Here is a 16,464-nt window from a genome sequence, read left to right as displayed (position 1 = left end):
CTTTTTTAATTAATTTGGTGCATGCGCAGTTTACAAAAACGGATCCGGTAGCCGCATCCATTTTTTACCGCATTGCGCCGGATCCGGCGTCCATAGGCTTTCATTGTAAAACACGCCGTATCGCGCCGGATCCGGCGCGATGCTGTTTTTTTGCCGGACAAAAAAACGTTGCAAGATACGTTGCCTCCGGCCGCCGCTTTGATAAATTTTGCCGCATCCGGAAAAAAACGGATGCAACGCAAAGCCATCCGATACAATCCGGTACCAATGCAAGTCTATGGGGAAAAAACGGATGCGGTACCGCATCCGTTTTACCCGTTTTTTTCCGGATTGAACCTGATGGCAAAAAACTGATGTGTGAAAGTAGCCTTACAGGTATGTGTGCTCCATTATGGTTCTGCTTTTAACTTTATCTAGGAGGCCGCATGGCACATGAAATACAGAATATAGAGTAGGACCCCCCTATTGAGATTTGCCGTGACGTTGGCAGGGGTGGCTCAAAGAATTGATCAATTATTTTCTAAAAATCTCATTTATATTACAGTACAGTTGGAATAAATCTGTGAATTTGCACTTTTTATATGATGCATGCCATTTTCAGATCGTGCTGGCTCCCCTCTCTCTCCATGTACAGTAAAAGGCAAACAAACAGGTGCAAGGTGTGCGGTGTAGGGGGATGGAAGGAGGGCGAAGGGTCCCTGGGAGTCATCACCGGTTGCAGCGGTGACTGGGCTCTCGGCCTCCTCTGCCGATGACCCTTCCTGTGACTTTTCCTCTTCCAGGGGCGGTGTTGGATGGGAATGGGGGATGCTTTGCAATGCCACCCGTGGTGTGCGGCCAGGTATTAGCCACCACTGCAAGATGTTGCTCTACTCCGGGGCTGATGTTAACGTAACCCAGATAGTCCAGCTCCCCACAGGTGGAGTGAGCCCCAGGGAGGATGAGAGCGTTGGCGACAGCTGATGGCGCCGAAACGCTGGGCGGCGGCACCGGCAATGACAAGGACAACACCGGGGCTGCGATTCAAAGTTCCTTTTTCTCACGGTTCTTAAGGCTCCCCGGAGGTGCCGCTTTACGCCGCCATGGATGGACTCCAGCCAGTCTCGGGTGAATTGTAGGCAATCGCTGGTGTCTGTGGAAATGTGTGAGACCTTCCTCCTTGCGCTGATTCGCGGCTCCCCGTAGCCTGAAGCAACTTGGGGACCCCGCTGTCCGTGTTAAGTGCCCCTTCCCGTGAGAAGGTGACGCGAGTCCTCGCCGTGGGGCTTGGCTGTAAACTCGACCCCGGATCCTATAGTCACTGTGCTGTGGGAAAAGGGGTGGTGGGCGATGGGACATGAAATCCCCAGCCCCTGCAGATTTGTTAGGTTGATTTGAAGGTTTCCCCAACCAAGGGCTCTGCACCCCGACTGCACTGGCACTGTGGTAACTATTATGCGGGCGTCACACGAGACGATCTATCGTGCGTTATGTCGTTGGGGTCACGGTTTTCGTGATGCACATTCGGCATCGCTTGCGACGTTGTCCCGTGTGACACCTATGAGCGTCTGTAAACGATCGCAAAACGGTTACGAATCGCGAATCGTGTACAGTTCGCTGATTTTTAAAAAATCGTTTATTCTACTTTGCGCCGGTTGTTCATCGTAACCGGGGTAGCACACATCGCTCCGTGTGACAGCCTGGGGACGATGAACACAGCTTAACTGCGTCCCGCGGCTCCCGCCGGCTATGCGGAAGGAAGGAGGTGGGCGGGATGTTTACGTCCCGCTCATCTCCACCCCTCCGCTTCTATTGGGTGGCCGCTGTGTGACATTGCTGTGACGCCGAACGTCCCTCCCCCTTCAGGAAGTGGATGTTCGCCGCCCACAGCGAGGTTGCACAGCAGGTATGTGCGTGTGATGGCAGTTTACCGACTTTGAGCGCCACAGGCAACTAATTGCCCGTGACGCACAAACGACGGGGGCGGGTACGATCGCTCCTGCAATCGAATGATAGATCGTACCGTGTGAATCCCGCATTAGGCTTGACCTGAGCTACCATGTCTCCTCTGTCTCACCATCTCCAACGGTCACCTCTCGCCCTATTCCAGTCTCATTCCTGCAGACTCAGTGCTTTGTTGTGGCCCCTGTGCCTGGTACAATGTCCTTCAGTCTCCCATCCCAAGGACCAGCCTTGGTCTCCTAAGGCTACTTTCACACTTGCGTTCACCGAACTCCGCCGCTATGGAGAATAGCGCAGTCCGTTAACGCACTGCGCTATTCTCCATAGACTTGTGTTGACGACGCACTGTAATGCGAGTGTCTGTGTTTCATCCCCTAGACGACGCTGCGTCGTATTTTGACGTAGCATCGAGCAGTGGGAACGCTACATGTAGCGTTTTTTGGGTTGTTAAAATAACACACCTTGACGGATTCCGACTAATGATTGTCTATGGTGGCAGATTCCGCCACTATGCGCTAAGCGGCGGAATCCGCTGACAAATTCCGTCACGTTCTACTGAGTATGCTCAGCATGTCTAGCAGAACAATCAAAATCGTTTAGAGTCACTCCTGGTCTCTCTCCCCCTCCCTCATACTCACCGATCACGGGCGCGATGCTGCACAGTTGTCACAAAGCTCCAGCGGCTTTTCCTCTTTTGAAAATGCCGGCCGCTCATTATTCCATCTAGTATTCACTGCTTCCCCCGCCCACCGGTGCCTATGATTGGTTGCAGTCAGACCCGCCCCCACGCTGAGTGACAGCTGTCTCACTGCAACCAATCACAGCCGCCGGGGGGCGGGTCTATATCGTGCAGTACAATAAATAAATAATTAGAAAAACCGGCGTGTGGTCCCCCCTAATTTTGATACCAGCCAAGGTAAAGTCACACGGCTGAAGGCTGGTATTCTCAGAATGGGGAGCCCCATGTTATGGTGAGCCCCCCAGCCTAACAATATCAGCCAGTAGCCGCCCGGAATTGCCGCATCCATTAGATGCGACAGTTCTGGGACTGTACCCAGCTCATCCCGAATTGCCCTGGTGTGGTGGCAATCAAGGTAATAAGGAGTTAATGGCAGCAGCCCATAGCTGCCACTAAGTTCTAGGTTAATCATGGCAGGCGTCTATGAGACACCCACAATGATTAACCTGTAAGTGAAAGTAAATAAACACATACACCCAAAAAAGTACTTTATTTGGAATAAAAGATAAAAAAACCCCCTCTTTCACCACTTCATAAAACCCCCAAATAGCCCTCCAGGTCCGGCGTAATCCACACGAGGTCCCGCGACGCATCCAGCTCTGCTACATTAAGCTGACCGGAGTGGCCGTAGAACACCGCCGCTCTCTGTCAGCTCCAGGCAGCAACTGAAGTTAGTCGCACTGTCAGCGGGGACATCACTGAGGTAATGTGTGCGGTGATGATAGGAGCGGAAGTGCCGGTGTGTATGCGGTGATGAGTGCGGTAGTGTGTGCGTGTGTGCGGTGATGATGTGTGCGGTAGTGCCGGTATGTGTGCGGTGATGATGAGTGTGGTAGTGCCTGCGTGTATGCGGTGATGATGAGTGCGGTAGTGCCTGCGTGTGTGCGGTGATGATGGGGGTGGTAGTGCCTGGATGTGTGCGGTGATCATGAGTGAAGTAGTGCCGATATATGTGCGGTGATGATGGATGACCGAAAGACCTGCCTTTGTTATGTTAAAAATACATGCGGATCGCAACAATAATGCAGTGCAAACGCACTGCTTAATATTTTGGCAGTGTTTTTCTACAACTCATTGATTTCAATGGGTGTAGAACGCTGCCAAAACGGGCAAAAGAATTGACATGCTGCTTTACTAAACGCAGAGATTTTGTCAAATTTTTGACAATCAAAACGCTGCATTTCAAAAAGCATCATGCGCACAGATTTTGCATGATTCTCATAGACTTTGCTGGGGAAGCAGAACGCATGCATTTTGTCAATGACACAGTGCAGTTGTAAACGCAGCCAAAACGCAGAAAAAAACGCAACGTGCGCACATGGCCTAAGGGGCGTCACACATAGATCATATAAAAAATATAAAAATACATTAAGTGTAATGCTAAAAAGAAAAAATCTAAGTGTAATATTAATTAATTAATTAAATATATATATATATATATATATATATATATATATATATATATATATATATATATATATATATTGCAGCAAAAAGAAAGGTTATGCAATTATAGGATGATTAGTCTCCTAGGATACTTTGGGGAAATGTCTGTACCACCGGTTCTACCACCAGATCAATGTAATGCCGAGGTTGCACCTGGAATAAGGAACCTTACCATGATCCTGGAGGTATGACTGGTATAACACTCTCTGGTGAAGGTCTCTTCATAGCATTCCCCATGTTCCAACACCATGCAGAGGCCTTAAGGATGCACCCGTCATACTACTGGGAATATGGTAAGGGGTGGCATACTGCACAGTACCTGGACCTCTGACCTCCATTCTACGTGCACTAACAGCTTGGCATTAGGATGATTTAGTGGCAGAATCCGTGGTATGGCCATTTGTCCAAGGTATTGCAGGAGCCATTTTCCATCACAACACCAAACTGCCTTTGCTTGTGTGATATTGAGCACCTGCATGGCCTAATGATAACATCTGGGACATCCCTAGCTGGAAATTGTAAAGGGCGCTGCCAGACCTGGATGATTTTCCTAAAGGCTACTTTACACACTGCGATATCGGTCCCGATATCGCTAGTGTGGGTACCCGCCCCCATCTGTTGCGCGACACGGGCAAATCGCTGCCCGTGCCGCACAACATCGCCCAGAGCCGTCACACATACTTACCTGTCCGGTGACGTCGCTGTGACCGGCGAACCGCCTCCTTTCTAAGGGGGCAGTCCGTGCGGCTTTACAGCGACGTCACTGAAGCGTCACTGAACCGCCGCCCAATAGCAGCGGAGGGGCGGAGATGAGCGGGACGTAACATCCCGCCCACCTCCTTCCTTCCGCATAGCGACCGGGAGGCAGGTAAGGGGAGCTTCCTCGTTCCTGCAGCGTCACACGCAGCGATGTGTGCTGCCGCAGGAACAACTTCGTTACTGCTGCAGTAACGATTTTTAAGAATGGACCCCCGTGTCGCCGATTAGCGATTTTGCACGTTTTTGCAACGATGCAAAATCGCTTATCGGTGTCACACGCAACGGCATCGCTAATGCGGCCGGATGTGCGTCACGAATTCCGTGACCCCAACGACTCCGCATTAGCGATGTCGCAGCGTGTAAAGCCCCCTTTAGTGCATTCAGTATGGCAGAACCTTCCACTACCATTAGTAACCTCATTGATAGCATACGGCGTGTGGGTTTGGGAATTTCTGCGTGTGGAACTCATACTTAATATTGAATAAATCAAGATGTCTTGAAAATATTGCTTGCATTTTTTCATCATTTTCATATCACTAAACAGCTAATAAAAAATTGTTTAAAAGAACTGAAGTCCTCAGTGGTTGATACCTTTTATCTCTACTGGCTAACACGGTACAAAGATATATTTTACCTAAACAGCTAATGACTGCCTGTCAGTTGCATAATACCATCGCTTTCTCTTCTTGTGTATATATGAACTGTCCAGGTACACTGTATATATGTATATATGTAGTGCACGGTGAGGGTCTGCCGGAGCCTGGACAGATGGCACTGCAGCACTTGAGCAGGAACCCTCTGCCCAGCACTTCACTACACACGCAGCAGCGGGAGGAATACTCAAGGTTCCTTTGCAGCAAGCCTGGATTCAACTCGTTCTTCCAGAATTAGTAAGAGGGTCTTTTTATCGGCTGAGCCAGAAACATGCAGCGAGGGTATGACAGCAGCAATGCCTGGACGCCTTCCCAGTCATGGGCACAGAGGGACAAAGGCTTCCGCTGGCCGTCTCAGCAAGGAAAGGGTGCTTGGCCCGGCAGCAGGGAGGGGGCACGGCCGTGACGTCACTGGTCTGGCTGAGGAGCTGCGGATCTGCTCACACTGAGCCCAGGCAGAGCTGGGTGGCAGCAGCGCCGCTTCTTCTACAAGGCTGGGGTAAGTGATTGGCAGCAGCGGGGGCTGGGCTCCTAGGGGCAGCAGTGTATGTGGGTGACAGGTATCACTGCATCACTTACTCGGAGTTCTGTGTATTAGTCACAGAAGCAGCTGGAAGTAAGAGGTGGAGGAAACTTTCTGTGAAACTCTCAGGCTGTGTACTATAATTCCTGATGTAACTAGATACTTAGTTGTTATACTCGGAGTCTCCACTCTGCTGGGAAGTTTCCTTCTGACCGCACAGTGTACAGTGTATGCAGCGCACAGCAGCCAGTTTGGGGGTCTCCTCCAGAGCTGCACCTGCCGGCTGGGCTGCTCTCCTCCTGACAGTCCTCTTTTGGGGCTCCGCTCACTTCAGGCTTGGCTGCAGTCTCTGGTGTTCATGTCTGGCTTGTTTGGCTGTTTGAGTCATATTGGAGGAGTTGATGAAACTTTTGGCAGTGGAAAGTGCATTGGAGTGACTGCTGCTTTTTTGTAACCAGCCCTCCTCCTCTGTGGTCATGGGATGCCAGGGCTGGATCTTTGAGATACTGGGATGCCAAGGGTGGATCTTTGTGATACTGGGATTCCAGAGATGGATTTTTTGTGGTTCTGGGATGCCAAGGATGGATTTTTGTGATACTAGGATGCCAGGGCTGGATCTTTGTGGTACTCGGATGCCAGGGATGGATCTTTGTGGTACTCGGATGCCAGGGATGGATCTTTGTGATACTGGGATGCCAGGGATGGATCTTTGTGGTACTGGGATGCCAGAGATGGATCTTTGTGGTACTCGGATGCCAGGGATGGATCTTTGTGGTACTCGGATGCCAGGGATAAATCTTTGTGATACTGGGATGCAAGGGATGGATCTTTGTGGTACTCGGATGCCAGAGATGGATCTTTGTGGTACTGGGATGCCAGGGATAGATCTTTGTGATACTGGGATGCCAGAGAAGGATACTTGTGGTTCTGGGAAGCCAGTGATGGATCTTTGTGATACTGGGATGCCAGGGATGGATCGTTGGGGTACTCAGATGCCAGGGATGGATTTTTGCGGTACTGGGATGCCAGGGATAGATCTTTGTGATACTGGGATGCCAGGGAAGGATACTTGTGGTTCTGGGAAGCCAGTGATGGATCTTTGTGATACTGGGATGCCAGGGAAGGATACTTGTGGTTCTGGGAAGCCAGTGATGGATCTTTGTGATACTGGGATGCCAGGGATAGATCTTTGTGATACTGGGATGCCAGGGAAGGATACTTGTGGTTCTGGGATGCCAGGGATGGATCTTTGTGATACTGGGATGCCAGGGATGGATTTTTGTGGTACTCAGATGCCAGGGCTGGATCTTTGTAGTACTCGGATGCCAGGGATGGATATTTATGGTACTGGGATGCCAGGGATGGATCTTTGTGGTACTCGGATGCCAGGGATGGATCTTTGTGATACTGGGATGCCAGGGATAGATCTTTGTGATACTGGGATGCTAGGGAAGGATACTTGTGGTTCTGGGATGCCAGGGATGGATCTTTGTGATACTGGGCTGCCAGGGATGGATCTTTGTGGAACTCGGATGTCAGGGGTGGATCTTTGTGATACTGGGATGTCAGGAATGGATCTTTGTGTACTGGGATGCCAGGGATAGATCTTTGTGATACTGGGATGCCAGGGATAGATTTTTGTGGTACTGGGATGCCAGGGCTGGATCTTTGTGATACTTTGATGCCAAGGATGGATCTTTGTGGTACTGGGATGTCAGAGATGGATCTTTGTGGTACTGGGAGGGATGGATATTTGTGGTACTGGGATGCCAGGGATGGATTTTTGTGATACTAGGATGCCAGGGATGAATCTTTGTGGTACTGGGATGCCAGGGATGGATTTTTGTGATACTAGGATGCCAGGGATGGATCTTTGTGGTACTGGGATGCCAGGGATGGATCTTTGTGGTACTGGGATGCCAGGGATGGATCTTTGTGCTTTGTGGTACTGGGAAGCCAGTGGTGGATCTTTTTGTACTGGGATGCTAGAGATGCATCTTTGGTGTACTGGGGTGCCAGGGATGGATCTTTGTGATACTGGGATGCCAGGGATGGATCTTTGTGGTACTCGGATGCCAGGGATGGATCTTTGTGGTACTCGGATGCCAGGGATGGATCTTTGTGGTACTCGGATGCCAGGGATGGATCTTTGTGATACTGGGATGCCAGGGCTGGATCTTTGTGATACTGGGATGCCAGGGCTGGATCTTTGTGATACTGGGATGCCAGGGATGGATTTTTGTGGTACTGGGATGCCAGGGATGGATTTTTGTGATACTGGGATGCCAGGGATGGATCTTTGTGATACTGGGATGCCAGGGATGGATCTTTGTGGTACTGGGATGCCAGGGATGGATCTTTGTGGTACTGGGATGCCCGGGATGGATATTTGTGCTGCTGGGATGACATGAATGGATCTTTGTGGTACTGGGAAGCCAGTGATGGATCTTTTTGGTACTGGGATGCTAGAGATACATATTTGGTGTACTGGGGTACCAGGGATGGATCTTTGTGGTAACTGGGATGCCACTGACGGATCTACCTCTATGGTGCTGGAATACCAGTGATGAATCCTGCACAGTGGTGCTGGTGCTGCATTGTCACAGATGGATTTCCCTCTGTGGTGCTGGATCATCACTGATGAATTCTCTTCTATGGTGCTGAAATGCCAGGAATTGATTGCATCTTTGGTGCTGGAATATGCGGAGTATATTCACCTCTGTGGTGGTAAAATGTAAAGGATAGAAATATCTCTGGTGCTGGAATGCTGGCTTTGGATTCACTATGATGCTGGGTTGTCATGAATGGATCCTCTGTTGTGCAGGAATCTGAAGGATGGATCCCTCTCAGTGGTGCTGGAACATCATGGATCAGTGTTCTGCTGCTGGGATGGTACTGATGGAGCCTCCTCTGTGTCGTCAGTATTGGACCAGTGATGCTAGAATGCCAGCTCTATGGGGCTTGGATGTCAGTGAATGATCCGTTTTGGTGCTGGAATATCAGAAAAGGATATTTTAGACTTGGACTACATACAGGCATGCAAAAGTTTTATTTTAATTTCATCTTTTATATTTTAAAATGAAAGAAACAAAAAAAGACCAATGAGCCAATGCAAAAGTTCAAGCTCCCTGTATGATTAGTACCTAGTAGCACCCTCTTTGACAAGTATCACAGCTTGCAAATGCTTTATGTAGTTAGCCAAGAGTCTTTCAATTCTTGTTTGATGGATTTTAATCCATTCTTGCTTGGAAAAATCTTCCAGTTCTGTGAGATTCCTGGATCGTCTTGCATGCACTGCTCTTTTGAGGTATAGCCAAAGATTTCCAATGATATTCAGATCAAGGGACTGTAAGGGCCATTGTAAAACCTTCAGCTTGCGCCTTTTGCGTTAGTCTATTATGGATTTTGGCGTGTGTTTATTATTTGTAGAAGCGATCCTCTTTTCTACTTCAGCTTTTTTACGAATGATCTTATATTTGAATCCCATCTTCCCTCTACCTGTGAAATATTCCCTTATCATTGGCTACAGCACAACCCCAAAGCTTGATTGATCCACCCCGAAGGTTAATGGTTGGGATTCTGTTCTTTTCTTGAAATTATGTGCCCTTTTCTCTCCACACATATCTTTGATCATTGTGGCCAAAGACTTCTATTTTAACCTCATCGGTCCACAAGACTTATTTTCAAAATGCTTCAGACATGTTTAAAAAAATTGTTTAAAAGAACAGAGAGTCCTCAGTGGTTGATACCTTTTAATGGCTAACTGAAAAGATGGTAATAATTGCAAGCTTTCGAGACTACTCAGGTCTCTTCATCAGGCATGGTATAACACAAAATCTGAAGAGTCACGTATGTTGGTTGGAGAATTATGTTTTTAATGGGGTCCCTGGGCCAGAGCTCAGCGGACAGTGGAATATGGGTCCCTGGGGAGGAGCTCAGTGGACAGTGGAATAGATGGGTCCCTGGGGAGGAGCTCAGCGGACACAAGGAAAATGATCAAGGGGTATACCCAGATTCCCCCTTGAGCTAGGTGTACACGGCGGAGGGGGATATGGGGCTGGGATTTATAACAACCACATCTCTGGGCCGATAATCTTGTTTTTTCTTGTTGATGTTTTTTCTTATAAAAAATAAAGGGCTGCTGTGGCCAAAATTTTAATCCATGTCACGCAGTGTGTGGTGTCTTATTTATTAGGTTACCAGGAGCGCAATTCACTAGTCCATCAGTCAAGCAGAGTGAAGGCAGATAGCCGTAACGTACATGACTGAGGCAGTGATAGATCCAGGAAAGGGTTAAGGAGTAAGGGATGGGGGTTTTACCTAAGGAATGCGGTGGGGGGGGGGGGGTGAGTGAGCAGGAGGAGAGACGGGGGGGGGGGGGGGCAGGGGCCATATAAGAGATAGGTCCCATGTTAAGGTGTCATTCCTTTGTCCTGGACTCAAAGACTGAACCAGCAGTTTTGCTAACACGGTACAAAGATATATTTTACTTGTATCAAAATGGAGGATACCAGAATGTACCGCATCTTTATGGAACTAAAGACACTTCAATTTTGCTAACACGGTACAAAGATATATTTTACTTGTATCAGACATGTTTAGATATTCTGCATGCTTTTCATGCTGAATTTTATGGTGAGGATGCGGGAGAGGTTTTCTTCCTATGACTCTTCCATGAAGGCGATATTTGTGCAGGCGTCTCTGAACACTACCACAACTTCAGAGTCTGCGAAATCTTCCTGAACGTCTTTTGCAGTCAGGCAGGAGTTCTGATTTGCATCTCTAGAAATCTACCAGTAGCTCTCACAAAAATTTTGCTTGATCTCCAGACCTTATCTTGACCTCCAGTTTTCCTGTTAACTGCTATTTCTTAATTACATTTCAAACTGAGGAAAGGGCAACCTGAAATTGCTTTGCTATCTTCGTATAACCTTCTCCTGCTTTGTGGATTTCACCATTTTAATTTTCAATGTTTTAGCAGCTGCTTAAAATATGTCTGCTATTTTTTGGCACAAGGAGGCTGGGTTTCTATAAATCTGTGAAAGTTGCATCACGTGGCCATTCCTAATGATGACAGTGAAAAAGCCAAAACAATAACAGGCTAATTAAGGTCTGAAACCTTGAAGTTATCTGAGCACACAAATCTCTAAAGGCTGCTTTACACCAGACAATCTATCGTGCGATAGATCGTCGGGGTCACGGTTTTTGTGACGCACATCCGGCATCGCTGACGATGCCGGCCTGTGTGACACCTCCTAGCGACGCAGTATCGCTCACAAATCGTGAGTCGGGTACTGCTCGCTAGGTTCCATAATATCGTTTAATTTAGTTGATCATCGTTTCCGTGGTAGCACACGCCGCTGCGTGTGACACCACGGGAACAATGAGCAGCTCACTTGCCTCCCGCGGCCGCCGCCGGCTCTATGTGGAAGGAAGGAGGTGGGCGGGATGTTTACATCCTGCTCATCTCCGCCCCTCCGCTTCTATTGGTCGGCGGCCGTGTGACGTCGCTGTGACGCTGAACGTCCCTCCCACTCCAGGAAGTGGACGTTCGCCGCCCACAGCGAGGTCGCACGAGAGGTAAGTATGTGTGACGGGGTTACTGACTTTGTGCGACACGGGCAGCGATTTGCCCGTGACGCAAAAAGGACGGGGGCGGGTACGATCGATTGTCAAATCGCACAATCGGTCGTACCATGTAAAGCAGCCTTTAGTGTGCCTAAACTTTTGCATCAGCCCATTTTCATTTTTTAATTTTTAAAATGGAAAAGATGAAAATATACATATATCTTTCTTGTCTAAAATACCAAGGAAATGTGTCTTCTTTAACTTTTTGCCTTTGGCTATGTCTGCACGCTGCGTTCTTGATTTGAAAAAAAAAAATGCATCCTCTTGCAGACTTTGACAACTGTAAACACTGCGTTGGCCAAAAAAAAAATGCATCAAAAACGCATGCACTTTGGATGGATTTTTTGACAGTGCAGTCCCACGGCGATTCAGCTCTGCTACATCCATGTTCTGTCACAACAGCACCGTAGAGCATGACTGGCTTATAACAGCAGACAGAGACAGAGCCGCGTGATGAGAATGAACTCTGGTGAACCTCTGACATAAGTGCCTCAACACAACCAGTAGTGCGGGATCCGCAGTTGTGACGTCAGAGGTTCACCCGAGTTCATTGTCATTGCATGGCTCTGTCTCTGCGTTGCGGCCTGATTTGCGGTTACAGGTGAAGGACTCACCTGTGACTGCAAATCACCTGAGTGATGGTACCGCTGATCGTTGCTCACTTAAGTCACTCGGGTGATTTGCTGTCACAGGTGGAGGACTTCATCTGTAGCCGAGGGTAACTTGAGTGATGTAATCTCTGATAGCGTGATTCACTTCAGTTGCTGCATGGAACCCAGAGCGAGCAGTCATGCTCTTTAGCCGTTAACTGTGAGTTTTAGATGTAGCAGTGCTGGAAGTGTCGTGGGACCTCTTTTGCGATTACTTCGCACCTGGAGGGTTGTGTTGGGATTAATAAAGTGGTGAAAGAGGGTTTATTTTTTTGTCTTTTATTTCAAATAAATTATTTTTCGGTGTTCGTGTTTATTTACTTTCACTTACAGTTTACTTAATGGCAGCTATAGGATGCCTTTAACTCCTAATTACCTGATAGCCACCGCACCAGGGCATTCGGGAGGAGGCGAGTAAAATCCTGGGCCTGTCGCATGTAATGGATGCCGCAATTCTGGGCGGTTACTGGCTGATATTGTTAGGCTGGGAGGCTCCCAATAACGTGGGTCTCCCCAGTCTCAGAATACCAGCCCTCAGCTGTGTGGCTTTATCTTGTCTGGGTATCTAAATTGGGGGGGACTGCATGCCGTTTATTTTTAATTATTTATTGTACTGCACGATATAGACCCGCCCACCGGAGGCTTTGATTGGTTGCAGTGAGATGAGGAGACTATGGAGAAAAAGCACAATAGGGTCTTATCTGGTATAACAGTAGATAAGAAAAATGAATGCCCTCACCTATAGGGGTTGTGTAAGTCACAACTCCTATAAAGACATAGTGGAACGTCAAAGGAAAACTGGAGAAAAAACAGTTTTTTGCCGCACTTGAAGACCACAGACATTGATGTCAAAACAGATGATTCTCATCCCTGAAGAAGGAGACAGTTGGGGTCTCTGAAACGCGTAGGAATGAAATAATAAAAAGAATCATCTGTTTTGACATCAATGTCTGTGGTCTTCAAGCGCGGCAAAAAACCTGTTTTTTCTCCAGTTTTCCTTTGACGTTCCACTTGTGCAACAGGGCTGCTGCTGGACCGCTCAGGCGCTCACTCTTTGCTGTTTAAGGAGTTGTGACTGGCACAACCCGATCAGGTGAGTGCATCACTTCTATATGATTTTGCCCAATATATCGGGTAAGACCCTATTGCGCCTTTTCTCTCCTATTTAATAAAGACATAGTGGTAGGGTGAAAAGCCGCATGCTTTTTAATCCATGTCCTTTATTCAAAAAGCATAATACAGGTCTATGCGTTTCCAAGCTCTCAGCCCCCTTCTTCAGGACAATTTTTGAATGACAGGATAATCAATCTATCCTGTCATTCAAAATTGTCCTGAGGAAGGGGGCTGAGACCCATAGACCTGTATATGCTTTTTGAATAAAGGGCATGGATTAATAAGCATCTATTTCTTGAATGCTGATAAGTGTGACATGAGACCCTTCTTTCTATACTAACATTGAATTGGTTGCAGTGAGACAGATGTCACTCAGCGTGTGGGCGCGATTGACTGCAACCAATCATAGGCACTGGTGGGTGGGTTAAGCAGTGAATATGAGATGAGCCTAATGAGCGGCCGACACTTTCAGAAGCAGGAGAGGCCACGGGTAGCAGACTGACAGCTTTGCAGTGCCGCGCCAGTGATCGGTGAGTATGTGTAAGATCCTGGTGGTGGAACCTCTGGGCCGTGCACCGGACTCCTCCAGTGGAGCAACCCGGAGCTAACCCCTTTACAGGGACTGTCCGGTCACCCCGCCAGAGGGCCTTGATGCGTGCATCTCGCACTCGCTGTACAGGAACAGTCTGTCCCGGGAAAGAAGAAGGAAGACGTCCCTGAGGTCACAGGGCTCCAGGTGGTAGTCCCGATAACAAGGCTCCGGTCCAGGTGTTGGATGAAGATGACAGGCGGGAACCGGATCCAGCTTGACAAGAGGACGGAGGCCACCACGTGGAGCTGGGGATCGGAGCCGGGTCCAGACTGAAGAAGATGGTGGAGTCACCGACAGGAGTTCCGCAGCAGTCGAGGATAGAACCAGTTGGCGTCACAGGACAGGCTCTGCGAGACAAACGAGGGTTAATACCGGACAAGGCAAAAGGGGACCTGAACTCCTAGCTTACTAAACACGTATAACAGGCCCCGCCCACTTGGAAGAAGACTCCTCTTATACCCTGTACCTGTAAGCCAATATCCTGTTTTAGGACGCTGGCCCTTTAAGAGAGGGTCAATGACCGCGCGTGCGCCCTAATGCGCATGCGCGAGGCCCGAGTGCCAGAGACCAGGGAAGGCAGCGGCGCTGAAGAAGCAGGAGTGCTGGGCAGAGTGTCCTGGGATGCAGAGAAAATCTAAATAGGAGAGAGAAGGCGCAATAGGGTCTTACCCGATATATTGGGTGGGAAAGATCATGTAAAAGTGATGCACTCACCTGATCGAGTTGTGCCAGTCACAACTCCTTTAACAGCATAACGTGAGCGCCAAAAAGGTCCAGCAGCAGCCCTGTTGCACAAGTAGAATATCAACAGAAGAAAAAAGACAGGTATTTTGCCGCGCTTGAAGACCATAGACTATGATGTCAGGCAAATGATTCTTTTTATTTCATCCTACGCGTTTCGGAGACCACAACTGTCTCCTTCTTCAGGGAAAGGAACTATGGGATGCAGAGAGACGCCTGGAGCGAGTACGCATGGAGGACGCCGGCAAGGGAGAGGGAGCAGGGTAGCCATGAAAAGGAGGAGCGGGGACCGGAGTGGTGAGCGGGGAGCGCCGTCGGGAACCGGGGAGCGCCGCACAGGGACCGGAGGGCACCGCACGGGGACCGGGGAGCACCGCACGGGAACCGGGGAGCGTGACAGTACCCCCTCCCCCACGCCCCCCTCCCCGCAACCGGGACAGGAAGGCACAAATCAGGGGAGTGCCAACATTCTCCCGGGGTTCCCAGGATCTGTCCTCGGGACCATAACCCGCCCAGTCCACCAGGAAGTAATGCCGACCTCGCACGGTCTTCATGGCCACGATATCCCTTACCGCATAGACGTCATCATCAGCAATAGGAGGAGGAGCCACACAGACGGCATCGGAGAAGGGACCAAGAACAACCGGTTTAAGCAAGGAGACATGGAATGAGTTGGGTATCCGCATCGTGGCCGGGAGCTGCAGTTTGTAGGAGACCTCATTGATCTTGCTGACAACCTTGAATGACCCGATGTATCAAGGACCCAACTTGTACAAAGGCAGCTTCAATCAGATGTATTTTGAAGCCAGGCAACCCTGATCGCCTGGAGAGAAATTCGGTGGATCCAGACGCCTCTTGTCGGCGTGTCTCTTCATGTGCAGGGAGGCGCGTTCAAGGGAGGTCTTAACAGTGGTCCATATGGCAGTGAAGTCTCGGGTCAGGGTATCAGCCGCGGGGACATCAGAAGCCGGGGATACTGGTAAAGGAACGGAAGGCTGAAGTCCGTAAACGACATGGAAAGGAGAGCTGGAGGTGGACTCGCTGACGTGATGGTTGTAGGAGAATTCAGCCCAAGGAAGGAGCGTGGACCAGTCATCATGATGGACGTTGATGTAGTGGCGCAGGAAGGAAGTCAGGATCTGATTGACTTGTTCCACTTGGCCATTTGACTGAGGATGGTAGGCTGAAGAAAAGTCCAGAGTCACTCCCAGATGTTTGCAGAGGGCCCTCCAGAAGCGTGAGGTAAACTGAGTTCCTCTGTCAGACACAATGTGTGCAGGAAAGCCATGTAACCGGAAGATGTATTGTATGAAGGCGTCAGCGAGCTCCGGAGCGGAGGGCAACCCGACCATGGGGATGAAATGAGCCATTTTTGAGAAACGGTCTACCACGACCCATATGACCATATGCCCGGAGGACAAGGGCAAGTCTGTAATAAAGTCCATGGCAATGTGTTGCCACGGTACGGAGGGAATCGGCAAAGGCAGAAGACGGCCATAGGGAAGGTGCTTGGGCGTTTTGTTCCGAGCACAGGATGGGCAGGCTGAGACGAAGGAGGCGACGTTCTTGCGAAGAACTGGCCACCAATAGTGGCGGACAATCATACTCCAAGTCTTCTTATGGCCAGCATGGCCGGCTGTTTTCAAGGCATGGCCCCAGTGTAAGACTCTCTCCCTGTC

At 49.3% G+C, this 16,464-nt stretch overlaps 1 protein-coding gene across 6 annotated transcripts in view; it reads left to right on the top strand.

Annotated features, from left to right (window-relative positions):
- Positions 1 to 5,920: 5,920 nt before the first annotated feature.
- Positions 5,921 to 16,464, top strand: part of GULP1 (GULP PTB domain containing engulfment adaptor 1) — a 2,424,202-nt gene continuing 2,413,658 nt past the window's right edge. For 2 of the 6 annotated variants that reach the window (XM_075317771.1, XM_075317772.1), the window contains exon 1: positions 5,927 to 6,037. The gene's annotated coding sequence lies outside the window, so the exon portion shown is untranslated. Of the gene's footprint in view, positions 6,038 to 16,464 lie in introns of all 6 variants that reach the window. The other 4 variants (XM_075317776.1, XM_075317775.1, XM_075317777.1 and 1 more) reach the window with 4 other exon arrangements.

Source organism: Anomaloglossus baeobatrachus, chromosome 7 (assembly GCF_048569485.1).
Source record: "Anomaloglossus baeobatrachus isolate aAnoBae1 chromosome 7, aAnoBae1.hap1, whole genome shotgun sequence".
In the NCBI taxonomy this organism is placed as follows: Eukaryota; Metazoa; Chordata; class Amphibia; order Anura; family Aromobatidae; genus Anomaloglossus; species Anomaloglossus baeobatrachus.
The sequence above is the reverse complement of the archived record's forward strand: the minus strand, read 5'-3'. Positions and strand labels throughout refer to the sequence as shown.